The sequence below is a fragment of the Mus musculus genome, chromosome 14, assembly GCF_000001635.26.
Source record: "Mus musculus strain C57BL/6J chromosome 14, GRCm38.p6 C57BL/6J".
Lineage (NCBI taxonomy): Eukaryota > Metazoa > Chordata > Mammalia > Rodentia > Muridae > Mus > Mus musculus.
This window is the reverse complement of record NC_000080.6, coordinates 89,369,609-89,384,606: the sequence shown is the minus strand read 5'-3', so window position 1 is coordinate 89,384,606 and position 14,998 is coordinate 89,369,609. Positions and strand designations below refer to the sequence as shown.

Below are 14,998 nucleotides of genomic sequence, written 5' to 3'. Positions count from 1 at the left end.
GAAGAAGAAGAAGAAGAAAGAGGAGGAGCTGGCCTATAATTGGTAGACAGACACTTGGGGATTTAAAATCCCCCAAAGGTAAACACTGTCTAGGATACTATTCTCAGCAAAATAAAACAAACATTATCACACAAAAAAATTCTAACAGGATTTCTGACATGGTCAGAAAAATCTAAAAATTTTTATAGCAGCTTTTCTGACTTTGGTCTATCCAGCTATGAGCTATACAGAGATAGCTCTTACAGTTTTACTAGCAGAGAGAGCTGTCTCAACCAGAGAGTCTTTACAATCGCAAGAAAAAAAAATGTGTAGAACAGAGCAGAACACAGAGAACATTCTGGAAAGCCAAGTCAGCAGAACCCAGGCCTCCAGCTTGGACCCAGGATTTGACATGAGTTGTTTGTTTCCAGCTCCCAAACACCCATTCTTTCAAGAATCCCTCTTCATGCCTTGTCTGGTCCTTGGCAGTAATTTATGGAAACAAGACCATGAATATATAAACGGAGCAAAGAATGATATTTGGGAAGATCTGGAGGGAGGAAAGAGGAGAAATAAGTGTTGTAAAAAACTAAATAAAAAAAAATGGTATTGTCCTTTATGTTAAGTAATATGTTTCAGGGATGATGAACTCAGCTGCCTCATTGAAATCTTTGCTCAAAATATAACTTTAGTATTTAAATAGAAATTGAAATAATTACTTTTTAACCTTAAGCTAAAAATTCCCTTTCTACTGTTAAAAATAGCAGGTTAAAATGGCATCTGACTTCATTTAGTTTTTAATGTAGATTTTTAGGATAGTATAACTGCACTTTTTCCTCTAAACCTGTCTCCCACACATTGAATTTTTTATAATGGCAGTTAAAGAACACATTCCATAACCTTTACACAAGTAAGGTTCCATTTTTCCCCTCTATAACACCTTCCACTGATAAATAAATACAACCTGTAAAATGGCTTAATAAGACAATTAGGCTCTGTTTCACTGAGCACTGCAGTCATTTGAACATTCATGTCACCAGTGTGCACTATTAAAGATTCTGTCAGAATAGATTAAGTGTAGCACAGCTTTTTCAAATGTACAACCCTGCTGGCTTGGAGGAGTAAATGGAGACCAATTCATGAAACCAGAAAAGGTCTTTTCTCACAGGAGGCTCTTTGGGACATTGTAGATTATTTTGTTATTGCTGAGGTTAATATTGATGATTGAAATAGAACATGTGTCTGCCTTACTCTTTCCAAAACAGCCTTATTATTACTAAATATAGAGTCTATCCAGGTGCTTTTCACTGTTACTTCATGATAGCTAGTTCAATGTATCATATCTATCACCAATTACTGATGCTGGAAGCTTATATAAACTTGGAAATTAAAAATCTAAATGTTTGCAATATAATGATCTTTGCAGCAAGATTTTTAAGCCACAAAACTAAGGGGAATGTAATATAGTTTTGATTGATGCAAAAACTCTAAAAAATTACAATACTCAGCAAACATTTGGATTTATTTTGTATTATGTTATAATAAGGCAAAACAAAATCTCACAAATCAGACCTGGACAGAACAAGTGAACAGAAAAAGAAAAGAGTCCAAGAGAAGGTACAAGAACCAGAAATCTACGCATTTTTATATTCAAGAATCTCGTTAAGCACTCATCTGTAAGTTATAATATATAAACAGACATCCTGTGCCAACCTATGCAGACTCTATGCATTCTCTCTCAATGCATCTGTGAATTCAAATAAGTGTTGTTGATTTATAATACATTATTTTCTGGTTCTTCTCCATATCCTCTGGCTCTTACACTCTTTCTGCTTTTTTTTAAGGTTTCCTGATCCTTAATGGAAGGATTTGATAGAGAAACCTGTTTAGGGCTGAATGCCCTATTGTCACTTACTCAGTAATGTCTGGGGGGTCTATGTATTTCTACCTATGTGCTACCGGGGAGTGGCATGAAGATCTTCCTTGATGATGGTTGACCAAGGCTGATCTGAGTGTGGAGGAATGTCATTAGAAGTAATTTTATGCTTTTTTTGGATTTCTTTGTTGGTTTGTTTTTTAGACTAATAGTATTAAATGTTACTGTACGTGTTTGTGATACCCACTCCCTTGTTCTTAGTCTCTCAAGCATTTCTGTATTATGGAGTGGGGCTCTAGGCCAATCAGTTACTGGTTAGTTACTCCCATATACATTGGGTCACACAGCCCTAGCATAACTTGCAGGGAATCTATTATTGTAAATAAAAGAGGTTTAGACTGGCTTGTTCCTTATATTCTTCTGTTCTTTTTAGCATGCAGAACTTATTATTTCTAGAAAGATGCTATAATATACGGTAAAGGTTGTATATATAAGCATCAGTCAAATTGTAGGGATAAGCTCTTGTGCAGTGTGCAATTTTTTAGGAGCTGGCAGTGACAAGGAAAATCACTCTTATTGTTTAATTAGTTGTATAGGTATTTTCTTCAGCAATGATTTTTTTGTGGGTGGGGGCAAGGGCATCTATCTGATACGGAATTTAACCAATAGTCTTGGCAAGAGCCTGGGTTTGAAGATTCATATGGGACCCTTTGGTCAACAACCCAATCCAAGTATCAGAAGTTTCATTTGATAAAAAGAGATATTCAATTGGAGCTTTGTCTCTGATATTATTAGGTAATTTCCTTTAGCTTGCCTTCATATATATATATATATATATATATATATAAGCTTCTCCTGCATTATATTTTATACTACCCATAAAAAGATGTATAATTTTAGTTTCTCTCCTCACTTATTCTCACTCATCCCTGCTCTCTCCTTTTCTTCCCCTCTTAATCTTGGTGTTCCAGCCTTCTTTATCAAAGTCAAGTGTCTGGGGTATTGCAGGTCAAGTTGGTAGCATGAACCTGGGAGAATGGCACCTATGCATGAGACAACCAGAAATGGCACCTATAAAAGGACAACCAGTTTTTAAAAAATTTTAAAATAACAAAAGTAGGATGATGGAGAACAAGAAACCAAGTCTACTTGATTTACTCTATCTGGGAAGGGCATGAAACCACATTTTAAGAACCTATAGTATGAAGAAACATGGGTTACAAGACTCTTGTTTTTGAGTTTTCTCACAAGCTCCCAGAAATCTTCTACAGTTTCATTCCTGAACCATTTTCAGCACACAGATGTCTGACTCAATATCTGGGTCTTAAGTTTGATTTCCATCATCAATGTTAGTTTTTGTTTCAAAACCATGTTGTTTTGGTTACTATAACTCTATAGTACAACATGATATCTGGGTGAGTGTCACTAACTGCACTTCTTTTATTATTCCGGATTGTTTTAGATTTCTAGGAGTGTGTGTGTTTGTGTTTCTCTATGAAGCTGAGAATTGTCATTTTCAATCTATGGACTTTTATGTTACAAATTTGATGGGGATTGCGTGGAATCTGGAGATTTCTTTTGATAGATTGGCCATTTTTGTTGGTTTTATAGTAATGATGCATGAGCATAGGAGACATTTTCTATTACATTTTTCAATTTCTTTCTTCAATGACCTGAAAAAATTTTAACATGCATTACTTTTCCATGATATTACACACACACACACACACACACACACACACACACACACACACACACACACACATATATATATGTACACACACACGCACAATTTTTTTTTAAATATGTCCTTGTGGTTCTTTAAGTTTCTCCCATGTCTGTTGTTATGTTCGACAATTTGTTCCTAATTTTGTTAATTTGGATATTCTTTCTCTGCCTTACAGTTAATTTGGATAAAAGATTTGTCAATATCATTGACTTTTGCAAAGAATCAAGTCTTTGCTTCATCGAATTTTTTTATTGAGTTTTTGTTGTTGTTTCTATTTTTTTATTTTAGCACTGAGTTTCTAGTTGTCTACTCCTTTGATTATTTTTTCTGTGTTTGTTCTAGATCTTTCAAGTATGTTATTAGGTTGCTAGCATTAGTTATGTTTGCTTATTTGATTTACTTTATTTTATTTTGCTTTTTGAATGTAGGTCTTAGTGCGATTAACTTGCTTTTCAAAAGTGCCTTTATTGCGTCTGAAATTTGGGGAATGTCATAGGTAATCATTTTAATTTGATTCTAAAAATTCTTTAATTTCTTTCTTGACCCATTTTTTATTTAGTGCATTTAGCCTGGTTTTAAGCTAATTTCTCTCTTCTTGTTATTACTAGATATGCTTTTTCCACAGTGGCTAGATTTCCTGAATGTGTTTTGCCAAGATTTTTATTACTGTCATTTTGACTTTTTCCTCATTGATTCTATTTCCAATTTCTGGATTTGAATAGCTTTCCTTATTTGTTCTCATTGTTAGTTTTTGTTTTCATTCATCCTATTTAAGGATCTCTATCTTAGTCACAAATGATAAATTAAGGTCTTTTCCCTGTGCTGCAGTTATGTTGTAATACCAAGTGCCTTTTGTTGTAGGTTGGACACTTATAGTCTGGTTGTTATGGTTTTTTAAATTGGCGTCTAATAATCTAGGTGTGGCAATACTATAATTCTAGGTGCTCATATCAGATTTTGGCATTGTTGTGTGGTTTTCTTGATCATTAGTTTCTGTTACTCTGTCTGATTCTTGGGACAGTGTAGTAACTGTATATTGCCTCATAGGATAAGCTTATGGAATTCTGACCAGTGTGGCCACTGTGGGCTCCAGGTAGGCTCATGCCAGGGAAACTGGAGGCTAGCTGCAGACATCCATCATTCCCTCTGATCTTCTAAAACTCTGATGTGACATACCCTTTATCTCTGCCAACTTCTCCAGAGGACAATACAAATCTTCTCCATTTCCGTAGTGGCCACTGCAATTCTAGGTATTGGAAGCTGAGACTTAGGCATAGGCACGGACTAGCAGGGTGTTTGTTCCACTAGTATCTGATTAGTTCACTGGGGATGGGGGCAAAGAGAGAGAAATATCTGCAGTTAGCTATGCTATCACAAAGAATGATAAACTATGTTGTGGGGAGCCACCCTCACATTCGCCGTTGCAAGATGGCACTGACATCCTGTGTTCTAAGTGGTAAACAAATAATTTGCGCATGTGCCAAGGGTAGTTCTCCACTCCATGTGCTCTGCCTTCCCCGTGACGACAACTCGGCCGATGGGCTGCAGCCAATCAGGAAGTGACACGTCCTAGGCGGAGGATAATTCTCCTTAAAAGGGACGGGGTTTCGCCATTCTCTCTCTTGCTCTCTTGCTCTTGCTCTCTTGTTCCTGAAGATGTAAGCAATAAAGCTCTTGCTCTCTTGCTCTCTGGCTCCTGAAGATGTAAGCAATAAAGCTTTTGCTGCAGAAGATTCCGGTTTGTTGCGTTCTTCTTGGCCGGTCGCGAGAACGCGTGTAAGACTATGTGCTGGTCTTGAAAGGTCCAAGCAAGTTTTCCTTTGTGCTTTTAATATTCGGTTTATAAGCAAATGTCAGGATGCTCTCAACAAGGTATTATCTCTTTTACTGTCTCTAAAACAGCATATGTAACACACAGAGTATGTGGTTTATATTAAAAAAGTGAAAATATATTTATACCCTTGTCATTTTAGTTAGCATTATTAAAATGGTATTTTTTTATAATGTTAATTCTATTTATAAATTTAGATTATAGGCAAAATTAATATGATTCATGATTTTATGAATATAATGGAGTCTTAATCTTAAAAGCTATTATGGCCTAAAAAAATGCCATCAACATTGTTTGTAACCTATACTTATCAGACCTATACCTATCAGACAAAGTAAAAATGACAAAAAAATGTCAATATTAAAGTTTATTAAAGCACCACATATTTAAGCTATATGAAACTATCAATTATACAGTTGAAAAATAACATTTTTATCTTGCTCTGTGCTTCAGGCAATGGCTATTCCTCCACTCAAGCATCTTTGCTCAGTGGGGCTTTGAACTCAAGACGTTTGTCTGCTGAAACAGAAGATTTACCTCTGTGAATCATTTGAATTGTTCAGTGCCTTACTGTCCTTTTTGGGGTTACTTTAAAAATGTGTGATTGAAATTCGATGAGTATAATTCATTAAACAATCATGTTCAAATGGTTAAGCTAAGAGAATTGCTGGAAAAGAAGAAAAGAGTAGACCTTTGTCAATCGTAAGGTCTTCGCTTAATAATGGAAGATAAAATAATGTTTAGAAAGTCAGCCAACAAAGCATCAAATGCTGGTTGCCATGTGACTATCGTCAATAGTGACAAAGTTAGTAGATGAAAAAGCAAGTAGCGTATTGTGATCAGGGAGAATGTGCTGGATATTGTCACACTGACCTAAAATATAAATGATAAATCGAAGTTTTGTGGGTTACAGTGACAATTGGGAAGAAGCATTTGATTCAGAGATAGCAACAATTCTTTTGACTTAAATTATTGATAATTTAGCTGGTAGCAGCTGAACCTTTAAAAATGTTCTATAGAAAGGAAAAAAGGAAGAATAAAAGAAAAAGAATCAGCACGGTCTACAGGAAGAGAATGGTATTCCAGACGTGTCTTGTAGTCTTATTGTCAAGTCAGTTGAAAGCCACGAGGTAGTTAGTGAGCTATGAAGAGCCTGCTTGTGTGGGCTTTTACAGGATCTCCAGATTAAAGGGCCCCTAACCACATTTCAGTATAAACATATATTGTCATGATTTTCAGTGTACTATCAAAAGCTTGAAAATAGAAATAATAAACACCAAATATCATCATCCTTAGAAATATGAACTAAATGTTTACATTCATTTTATAATACATGCTTATTCTAACTGGATATATCCCTTCCTGATCTGATTCTAAATAGAAACTTCTCCCTTGTTTGGGCTTCCCCAGATGTAATCTATAGTACATTACAGGCAATTGTCTTCAAATTGTTCTGTCATGAGAAAGTTCTAGGAATGGCCTGCTCTATTAATATTTAATATGTACTTACTGGCATTTATTTACATGCTTTTCTGTTCATGTTTTTCTAAACTCAAACAGCCTCCCTTCACTCATTGCTTTCTTGTTATGTCTGTGTATAAAAGTGCACTGAAATTCAAGTAAAGTTGTCTGTATCATTAAACTGTAATCCAACCCATTCTTTAAGGTACTCAAATCCCAGGTCTCACAGACAGATCTGGATAGGTCCATGAAAGTTGAAATCCAACATGTGAGTATATAGATAAAGCAGAAGACACTTCCTATGTCCCCTCACTTCTCCTTTCCATTCTTCTTTAAACAGTTTTAGTACAAAACACAAATATGATTTTGTGTTTGTGTGTGTGTGCCTATGTTTGTGTATGATCAGGCTTGATGCACAGAGAAAGAGAGAGAGAGAGAGAGAGAGAGAGAGAGAGAGAGAGAGAGAGAGAGAGAGAGAGAGAGAGAGAGAGAGAGAGGATTATTTATGGCTCTTCTTATGTACAAGGATTTAATGCTGACCACTTGGGATTGAATAACTTCACCCACACCAGAGATTTATTCTCTTTCACTCAGCAACCATTGATTGCTTGTAGCTCTTCACTGAGAGTTCAGGCTTGTAAAACTTCCCTTATCTGTTTTGGCATGTTGACTGGTGCTCTTGTTTAGAGAACCATATTTGTGAGATTTAATTTGTGCAGATTCCCTGCCATATAGAGAAGACACTCTTGAAGATGCTCTGAACCTCTGCCTCTTAAACAAACGTTTGTGCTCCCTCTTCATCAATGTCCTCAGCCTTATGTATAAGGGCTTTTGGCTAGCAGACCAATGATTGATTATTCTCTGCATTTTGTCCAGTAGTTTATTTCTATAGTAGCCTCTGTCTGCAAACAGAAGGTTGTTTGAAGAAGGGATGGGCTATAATTCTCAGTTAGTAATAGCAACCATATTTTGAATATAATCTGAAATAATATTACCTTGGGAGAATGACAGTAGTAGATATCACTCTAAAATCTATGATTCATCTGGCCAGAGAAATTTAATTAATTTTCAGTACTAGATGAGAATTTTTGCCTATTACATGAATTTTAAATTGAAGGTAAAAGTTATCATTTATTCCCAAGATGAAAATGTCATAATTAAATCATTATGGATGTTTTGCTGTATCTAGAATTGTTGTGGTTCATGGGCTTCACAGCTGTGTCTGAAGTGTGCAGTGACTTCAGGAATAGGGATCTTCAAGTTCTAGGAGGCATCAAGGCCAACAGCAGTGAGCTAAATTATTTTAGAAGTCCCATGAATCTTCTGACAAGAAAAGAAGAGGTTTCTTATGCCAGGCACTGGGAATTTCTAGATAATCTATGGTTCTTTGATATATTATCACCTCATATAACATAACTGAATCATATATATAAATATGTGTGTATGTGTTTATAGAAGTGTGCGTTAATATATATTTTAAAGAAGCTCATATTATGTTTTTACAGTGCTTTTCCTTTTATAATAGCACACACACACACACAAGTACATACATACACATAAATACACACAAACTCACTCATATTAGCATATGTCTTCCTGAGTCCACTTTGCATTGATTATATGTGCATGTGTTCAGTACTGACCATTTGTTTGGGAGAACCTATGTAGGCAATAGTCCCAGACAGAAACTAGGTCTCTGTCTCTCAGCAAATATCAAACAAAAGTACATCTTATAGGCATTGGGGACATCTATAGCTTTCTTTGTCCAAAGTAGCATGTCAGTTGGTGTCAATATAGTGCTTTCTTTCATATCACAATACATGTGTAGTTTTATAGATGTATTTTTCTTTCTGTGCCAAGGGACATTATATATCAGCTAGCAAACTGGGCCTCTGGTTTGTACAAGCTTTGTGCCAATTCTTCTATAATTAGCATTTTCAAGCATCCTTGACGTTTCAAATTTTATCATCCAACCTCTATCTCTATATTGTCCTTCTTCTTTTCTACTTATTTGTCCTCTTCATATTTCTCCTTATTTTCTCCATAGCACCTGAGATCTGCTATACTTTCTAAGGATGTTTCTCCCCTTATCCTCCATGGTTCTTTTTTTTTTTTTTTACTGTATTTATATGTCCAAGAAGATGCACTGGCCAGGATGAGTTTACTTTCATGTCTCAGGTACTAATAGAACATATACTCGAGAAGAGAGTGTATGATCTGTACATTCAGTTTTGCTGATAATTGATTTGGAAAAGGAAATTATCTAACATTCTTTTCAAGAGCCATGCATTTTTTTCAAGGAATTTCTCTTTTGCCTTCTAATAAACTTTCCTAGTCAAAGAACAGAGTAAAATAAACTATAGTTTTTTTTTTTTAATTCAATCTACTTAAGAACATACTTTGCGTATATTCAATTTCACAGTTTTTGAAGAAACATGGATCTGTGCCATAATTAACTTCGTGTTTTGGATTCCATGAGACTGGTGATAAACCCTTCCTATTTATAAAGAAGAATTAGTAATGATAAAATTCTCCTATTATATAAGGATTTATTTTGGCACCTACTTCCTCCTTAGCTGATAATCCAATAAATATTTTAATTGATCTTGATATTTTTCACTAATTTTAGTAATATGTTTCCATCCCCACTTTGTTTGGCAGCTGATGACCATGTGCAGAAGTATTGATGATGTGGAATATGTAGGTTTACATTATAAAACCAGCTTTAATTAAAACTTAAGTTGTATAATGAAATATAACTGCACTTATTTAGTTCTTGAGTTACTGCCTTAAAAGCACATTCTTATGTACTTAACTGATATTTTTTTTTCTTTTTTATTAGTTATTTTCTTCATTTACATTTCAAATGCTATCCGCAAAACCCCCTATATTCTCTCACTGCCCTGCTCCCCAACCCACTCATTTCCTGGCCCTGGTGTTCCTCTGTACTGGGGCACATGATCTTAGCTAATATTTTGATGCATATGTCGCCCAGTCCTGCATGACCATACAAGGGATAGCATGAAAATTTTCCTACCTCTGTAGCAGAGCACGCAAGCTGGGGACCTCGAAGAGTGTTGATGGTTGCTAGGCCTAAGGTGTGTTTGTATAATTTACTTTATGTTCCTCCTTTGGAAAATATTCTCACTAACAATGTTATCACGGGATGTTCTCCCTGCCAAGGTTAATGTCCACATGATAATTAGAATCTGCATGAGTCCAGGAGGTGTGTCTAATAACTTTAGCAAAATGATAATTGCTGTGACCTTTAGGGCAGTCATTGAGGATGTAGGAAAGAACTCTGAAAACATGAGTTCAAGAATGTATGATTTCTCAATTATGCCAAATATAATGATGCAATAAGAATTGTATAAAGGGATTCCTAGACCTAAAGGAACAGAGGCAGTTGCACTATGAACATGCTTGTGAGAGTGATATTAAGGAAGGAGATAAAGACCTTCAAGGTCACCGGGGATAGAGTATAAACCCAGAAACAGTGGCAGGATTATTATCTGTGTTTAGAAAGGCAGGTTGAGCCCTATATTTCTTGCTATGGGAAAAAAAAAATACTTGCTGTCTTTTTCTAAGAATCAGGGACTAAGACCATAAAATTCCAATTCATGGGATAAACAAAAGGAAACATGAAGTAAATCTCTGAACTGGTTTGTAAATAAAAAGTCTAGGCTTTGGTCTGCAAGAGAGAGCTACCCAGAGAGAACTGTTTGGTGAGCAAACACAGAATTTTTAGAATTTTTAGAATTTTAGAATTTTTTTCTAAAATAAGGGAGCTGTCTCAAGATAAAAGGTAATCAAGAGAACTACTGAGACAAGGGGTATCTACAGAGCGCTGTCTAGGGATCCATCTCAAGCAGACTGGAAGGAGGTTAGTGTGAGGAGCGGGTGTGGCAGCAGTCCCAAAGGCGCCAGGGACTGCAGATAAGTCATATGACTTGCACCTGACTTCCTCATAAAAGCCACAAACATCTTGAGAGCTGTGCAGGTGTACCAGGATACTGGTGAATCCATTTTGATGGAGATATGCCCCTGCTGCCCTGATTAGCTAAAGCTGCTTGCCTGGTGAGGCGGTGTGGCCTGCTGTGTTTGGATGGGAACTGAGAGTATAAAAGAGTGAGAGGCCCAGGGTTCGGGGGAGATATATAAACAAGGGAGATATAAACAAGGGAGATATAAACAAGGGAAATATAAACAAGGGAGATATAAACAAGAAGAAACAGGACTGAATAAACATGTGCAGAAGGATCCTGTTGCAGCGTCTTTCTTCCTGGCCAGTTGAGCACATGTAAGAAATGGTGCCGAAATCCGGGAATCTTATCATTACTTTGTGCCTGCTTCCTGGCAACTTTATATTTGCCTCTATTTTATCCGAGGTCCTTCCCAAACTCCTGGGGTCTCAAGTTTCACTCACCATGAACTTACCCTGCCATCAACCACTGACTGCTGAAAGTTCTGAACTCAGTGGGGGAGTCCGGTCCCAGTATGGGCCACCAATTGTTGCGTCCGCTCTCGACCAGCAAGAATGACACGACCACCAGTCCTTCTAACAGCAGTTTATTCAGTCTTCATCTTTCTTCTTTCTCTTAAAAATATCCCACTTTAACCCGGGGATCAATTTGGGAGACTTACCAGTACCGTTCTCCAGCTGAAGAGTTCTGAATCCATGCCAGATCCTTCTCAGCAGTCTGTTTTACGGGAACCTTTATTAACCGCTCCTTCTCCGTGATGCAGTTCTGAATCCTCCCTGTAGCAGGGGTTCTTTGCTCGTGCCTGAAGATGTTTCTTGTCCCGGGTTGTTGCTCTCGAACCCTGGGCCTCTCACTCTTTTATACTCTCAGTTCCCATCCAAGCACAGCAGGCCATGCCACCTCACCAGACACGCAGCTTCAGCTAATCAGGGCAGCAGGGGCATATCTCCATCAAAATGGATTCACAGGTATCCTGGTACACCACTGCTCTCTTCAGACACATCAGAGGAGGGCAGCACATCCCATTACTGTTGGTTGTGAGCCACCATGTGGTTGCTGGGAATTGAACTCATGACCCCTGGAAGAGCAGTCTGTGCTCTTAACCACTGAGCCATCTCTCCAGCCCCAGTGCTTTTATCACTTTCTGCTGTGCAAATTGAGGCTGCTTTTCAAACAAGTTAAAGGATGGACAGCCAGCAGATAAAGTTTTAAGCAATTATATTTTTCAACATGAAACACAAAACAATAATCATAGACCAAAAACAGACAATAGACAGACAAGGAATAAAACTTGGGGTCTCAAAGGGACACAAATATCCTATCCAAAGCTAAAAATATCTCCATAGGGGCCAGAGCAGGACGTCTCCCGTTTTTCTTCTGTCCCTAGGAGAGCTCTAAAATAACTTTTTTTTTTTTTTTACTTATTTTTCTGCGCGTGCCTTCTTTTTCATTTCTCTCTGTTTCTGATATGCTTCCCTGGTGCTCCTGCAAAAGTCATTGCCCTTCCTTAACAGCTAGCTCACATTTCTTGTCCTGGATAAAGCGTCCTTGAGGTACTCACTTATCTACGTGAGGTTCTTAGCCCCAAGGTCGATCCACAAGTTTATCTACACTTGCTTTATGATCTTATGTGTCTGCAGAGCTACCCCAGCAGATACACTTGTGTCCAGGGTGATGAAAAATTAAGGCAATAGCATAATATCAAGGCTAAGAAAGAAAGCAAGCAACACAACCCCAACGACAATTACCGGATCTACTGCGTAAGAAAGCATACCTTTCAGAGACTCACATTAATTTCCTTTTACTTACGGGTACCCCTGTTCCCAAGCTGAAGAGTTCTGAATCCACGCAGTTGAATCCTTCTCAACAGTCTGTGTTGCAAGAACACTTCATTACCACCGTTCCCCAGCTGAAGAGTTCTGAATCCACGCCGGATCCTTCTCAGCAGTCTGTTTTACAGGAACACTTTATTACCCCTGTTCCCCAGCTGAAGAGTTCTGAATCCATTTTGATGGAGATATGCCCCTGCTGCCCTGATTACCTGAAGCTGCATGCCTGGTGAGGTGGCGTGGCCTGCTGTGCGTGGATGGGAACTGAGAGTATAAAAGAGTGAGAGGCCCAGGGTTCGAGAGCAGATACTACAATTGGTGGCCTGTATGGTGGCCCATCTTCAGAAATCTCTGGGGGAAGCCTGGCAATTGACTTTCAGGTTGCAGAGCCCAGCAGCCTCAGAGAGAAGGCCCTAGAAACCTGTAGCTTAGGAGGGTGGGGGCCCCAGATGTTAGTTGGTCCGAAGAGGAAGGAGGAGGCTATCAAAATAGTGGAAGATGAGGATGAGGAAGAAAAGGAGAGTGTGAGGAGGCAGCAGCGTCAGAGGAGGAGTAGGAGAAGAAAGCAGAGGAAGATGAAGGAGAGCCGAGAGAGGAGTGCCCAGAGGATGGAGAGCATACTGCAGGGCCTGGATGAGCAGGTGAATCAGATTGCTATAAGGGCATGGAAATCATTGCCTATCAGAGGGGAAGTTAGTGAAAACTTGACTCTCATATTGACTCCCCACATGGACACACAGGTGATCGAGGTTATGGTCTCATCACCATGAGGTATTGTGTCCATCCCCCCTGGGGATCGACCAGATCAGGTGTTGACGTGGGCGAGAGGGTCTGTTTGTGTGTTTCCACAGGACCAGATGGAACCTCTTTGGGTGCAGGGGAGGTTGGTGAGACGCTGCAAGAATGAGGCTCCTGATCCAGTTGCCCCTGTGGATGTGGTGGATGATCCCACAAGCACAAACGATGGAGCCGAGATGGGAGATCCTTTCAGTGTTCCAGAAGCCGATACCAGCTCGACATGACGTTCAAATTTTTCCATGCCTTTTTGATCCCTGAATTCCCCTTAAAGAGATAGCCCCTCTGGCTATCTATCCCTTGCTTCAGGGAAGATGAGTGGGGATGAGAGCCCTGGGATGTATGCTTGTTATAGTGTGTGTGTGTTGTGTGTTTGGGACATGTGTTAGGTGCAGCATGGGCAGGCCCGTAGTTTCGCCATGGTAGCGTAGGCTTTTGCTGCAGTGGAGGCGGGACAATCTCCTCAGATTCGGTTTGCCGCTCTAAAAGAAATAATGCTGCGTTATGCCGTGGGTTGCGAGGCTAAGCACTGCACAGAGGATAGCTTGCTGTTGGCATCCTGTGGAAGGCATGTCTGATTGCATGAAGGTTCAGTGTCCTAGTTCCCTTCCCCCAGCAAAAACGACACGGGAGCTGGCCAAGACCTCTCTGGGTGATGAGCCCAAGGGATGGTTTTGTGTAGGGCCCCTATGCTTGCACACTGGGGATCAGACCTCTACCTTCACCCATGAGGCTTATTCTTATTCTTGTATAACATAACTGAAAACAACCATAGCACTACAGTGTTCTATCAATCCATTCTCTAAAATCTGTGATTTTAACAGATAAGAATATCAGATAAAATCCAAGTAATAAAACACTTGTGATGATACACATCTGATAAACTTTGTAATTCTAAATGAATCAGAATTTCTGACCATTGGTCAGATATTGGCACATAATCTTACATTTTTTAGCTATAGCAGTTAGAATTCAACAGACAAATGCATACCATTGTTCACAGGATAATATAAGTGGAAGATTCAAACTATGTATGTCACATATCTAGCTAGCTTTTAATCCTGCAAAATGGCAATTATTCTAATTTTTAGATTTTTTTACTTGTTTGGTTTCTCATTTCTTGTTTTTGGAATGGGTATTGAACTCATGTATTTTAACATGCTATACTAGTGTTCTGACATGGAGTTGTGTGTGTAACCCTGTTAACTCTTCTTTTATATTTAAATAGAAATTTTCTTAAGAAAGTTGATGATGGAAGAGAGTATATGGTAAGGTTTCAGGTTATGTTACTCATTAAATGTAGTATAGTCTTTTTTCTAACAATTTGTTGTTGTTGTTGGTGGTGGTGGTGGTGGTGGTGGTGGTAGTGGTGGTGGTGGTGGTGGTGGTGGTTTTTCGAGAAACGGTTTCTCTGTATAGCCCTGGATGTCCTGGAACTCACTTTGTAGACCAGGCTGGCCTCAAACTCAGAAATCCACCTGCCTCTGCCTCCCAAGTGCTGGGATTAAATGCGTA

General features: G+C 38.5%; 1 pseudogene; it reads left to right on the top strand.

Annotated features, from left to right (window-relative positions):
* Nucleotides 13,023–13,328, top strand: Gm17882 (predicted gene, 17882; annotated as a pseudogene).